The following is a 3925-nucleotide window of genomic DNA, read 5'->3' as shown; positions in this document are numbered from 1 at the left end:
TAGAACTTACCTTGGCAACTGTCATGGGTAATTCATTTGTTCTTTTGTGAATCCATAGAAATTTCCCCAAAGCAATTTCACCTTGGGGAAATCGGTCACACACAAAACGTTGCCTCACCGTGGGCAACAGCCATTTGCCTATGGGTAAAACGGCCACTGCAACCCCACCTATTAAGAAGAACCCAAACTGGCTCAGTCAATCTCAAGATTAGAAAATGAAATCTACGTAACATTAGAAATCGTTTGTCGCTTGCTTTCGTGCTGTGTGGAAAATATTTTTAATATGTTAAATAGAATAGAATCAAAAGCTCCTTTTAGACGCTCGGAAGATTTCCTCACATCAGAAGCGTCAAGAGTTCTTTCATCAAGGATTCGCTGGTACCAATTTTGTGGACCCGCTTTGTCTCACGGGCTACCAAATTTTCCTTCTTTAAGCGCAAATGAAGTCGACGTCGTTGTCGTAGTCTTAAAATTAAGCGGTGAATCGGTATTACTAAACGGAATGGATGTGCAGGTTTTTAAGAGGGGTAAAAACGGTCGAAAACGTTTACTATTTACGTCACTCTTCATAATGTTCACAAGGACGTTTAGCGCGTTTATCGGTGTGTAACCGCAAACATGAAAGTAATCAAAACCCAGAGCTAGGCTAAACCAAGCTACTTCCCCAAGGGAAGCTCTTGGGAGAAGGTCAAGTGTAAACGCACCTACTGTTTCCCTTTTTTCTTTTTTCAATCTTCTCTTCCTTTTGGCCTTCCAGGATGTAGTGTAATTGCCTCAATCGCTGTTCCAGGCCTTTTTGAAAACGGATCTGCGAGTTTTCGTTTAGCTCCAAAGAGAAGAACATTTTTATCAGCTTTACTGTAAATTTAAAGTCTCAGGAACTAACTCTTTGCTGCTATTAAGGACATTCGATGATTTAAGGACTTAAACTTAAACTGGCTGAGAAAAGTGGATTTAACAAAATTGTTTATTAGTATATCACAGTTGCGTGTTTGTTCAAGAATATATCTTCATTTCTAGTATGTACAAACTCAGTGATCTTGGTGATTTAAGCAATCTGATAGGTTCGCTATCTCGGACTATTCAACAATTTTCACCTCTTAGAGAGTGGATAATGTGTGAGCTCGGTGTTTTCCCTTTTTAAAGAATGATCTTTTAAAAGTCGACAAAATCCTAGGGTTGACTTTTTTCAAGGCAAGAAAAGACTTTGAAGGATTCGAAACGGCGTTTTCCAGTTACTGTTGCTGAGTTTTGTGCTCGATGGATTGCCTACAACTCCCGTTTATTCGGGTAGAAGAGACCGTAGCGTTTCCTATCGTAAGAAAAGTTTGGCCCCAAAATCAAAGTATATTTATGACAAACAAATTTGAAAGCAAATGTTTGCAGAAATTCTCCTTTTCAAGTAAAACAGGAAAAATTATCCTACAGAAAGACGACGTCTTACCTCGAGCAACCGAGCCGCCATTTTTGTCAGCAATTCTTGCGAAGAACCACACAACAAACCTTTTTGGCTATATTAAACTTGGCGAGTCAACAGAAAACAACAAAGCTCTACTTTTCTTCTCAGGTAAAGAAACAACTCAAACTCTTAACGGTTCCATTTAAACCAATACGCCGTTGTTTGCGAAGTGATAAACTTGTGATTTGCCATGTTTGAAAACTCTGCAAAGATCTATTTTTAAACTTTCGCGTGATTTGATCCGTCAATCAAATCGTACTTTTTAATGGTTTCCTCTCTGATTTTGTTATGATCATTTCGTGTGTATATACTAAAACAATTATCCGCGTCTCGGTAAATATTTAGCCACTATTCACCTCGATTTCAAAGACGAATAATTGTTAAAAATACAGAGCAATGTAACTCGACAACGACCTCAGGCTAGGTTTACCCTAGAGCATCCTGCGTTACTTGAGATCAGGCATTCTCTCTTACAGCTGCACGCAGTTTCGCTAAATTTTCGTTTCGCAGGAATTTTATTCTCCAACGAAAACGACAATAGGTCCTTAGCTGAGGCTAACAAAAGATCGAGGAGATTTTTCCGGATTCATAAATGTTTCCAAAGTATATTAATTACATTTAGTGTCGGATTCGCGTTCGTTACACGTACACAACTGTAAATCCGAGAACAATCACTCGGATACAAAGTTCTCAGTGCTTTTTAATTAAATGCAAAATCTCCAAGCATGTGATCAAACTGCAACGTTCAATGGTATTTTCGATTTGAGCCAAAAAATCCGCTACCAAATTCGTCCCGAAAATGGAAAACTCTCCTCTAACCAAAAACTATTATTAAATAGGTATTAAGTTTCAGTGGGTACATAAAACGTCCGTAGATCATGATATTCTTATCCGTTAAATAATTAACACTTTCTGCAAAAAGATAAAGACTTACCAGGGGAGGAAAGTCACTAGTCAGCCCCAACCCGTACTTGGAAATATGAAAACACCTTCTTATCTGCAAAACCAGCCTATGGTTCAAAGCCAAGAGCTAGCCCGCAGAAACTAAACCTACAATCGGCGACAAAATTGTTAAGACATTATACTTAAATAGGGTGACTTCGGAGAACAAAAGAATCCGCACCCCTCCCCTGTCCCCTCCATTCAAAGTTGGGGTGTTTGTTGTTTTCTATAGGTAGCTAGAACAAGGGCACAACATTGCACGGAGGGGATAGGGGAGGAAAGCTATGTTTCCTCCTTTTGAAGTTCAAAAAACGTAAAAAAGCCCACTTTTGGGCGAAGTGTCTCAACTCATTTTGTCGCCGATTGTCTGAACCGAAATCTTCGCGCTGTTGTCCTATTAGCACCGGTTAGGAGACGGTAACTAGTTGAGATTACTATATTCACCGGGTCGTTTTTCAGAAGATAGATAAGATACCCTTATAATCCGTTTCCTGTGTTTTTCGAGGGAAAATTAGTTTTGACAATCTTTGTACTCGGTAGTGATTTCAAGTAATTACGCAGCATACCCACGTACAGAATGATTGATTTTCCTCTTGTAACTAAGTGTGATCGGTAGGAATCGATGGCAGATAATGTATTGTATTTGAATATATCCCTAGTAAGTTGGAAGTGTTTATTCGAAGTTTGGCTATTTGATAAGGGTGGGATGGCAGGGACCGCGGAGCAAGGTGAAAAGTGGGAGGGCTGACAAATTGAAAATACTTTTTCAATAAACGACCAACATACACGGTCAGTTCAGATTCAATGCAAGAAAAGACGCGATTACAATTTTAGTATAGAAAATACTACACTGAAGTGATCTCAAAAATTTCTAACTATGGCCGTTTAGTGTTCACCGTTCAAGTAATGTAATTCTTCTTGCCATCGAATATTTCATTGATTCGAAAGGAGAAAGACAAAATATAAAACTTTTATCAACTCAAAACAACTACTCAGCTTCGTTTGGCCTGAAAAAGCTAGTAATTTTCTTTATTTCGTCTGATAAATCTGACCAAAAAAAAACTCTGCCGGAGCTGGAAGTACAAAACACGCTGCCGAACGAAGCGAAGGGGTGGCCAAGGCATGGCGTTTGATCAAGGGGCAAGTCGGCCCCAGGGCACAATTACCGCGAAAAGCACAGGAGCCCCACAAAATGCCTGGCGTTTGAAATTAAAGAAAATACAGAGAATATAGCGGAATATAGACGGAAAAAAACTTGTACTATTATTATTTTTCTTTTTAGCGCTAGAAGTGGGGGCGGGGGCGCAAAAAAGTGGTGGGGCCGCGGCCCTACCAGCCCCTCCCCCTCCCCCTCCGCGGTCCCTGGATGGACGATAAAATAGCCATGATTGCTATGCGCAGGAGAATGTTCAGGAAAAATGTTCCAACTTCCAATGCACAGCAAAGCTGCATAGTATCGCTAAATCTGTGCAGCAGATTTGTTGCCCAAATACCCATAAGGGTCTTTGAAGAATGTACTTTACA

The sequence above is a fragment of the Porites lutea genome, chromosome 6 (assembly GCF_958299795.1).
Source record: "Porites lutea chromosome 6, jaPorLute2.1, whole genome shotgun sequence".
NCBI classification, from domain to species: domain Eukaryota; kingdom Metazoa; phylum Cnidaria; class Anthozoa; order Scleractinia; family Poritidae; genus Porites; species Porites lutea.
This window is presented reverse-complemented; position numbering follows the sequence as displayed.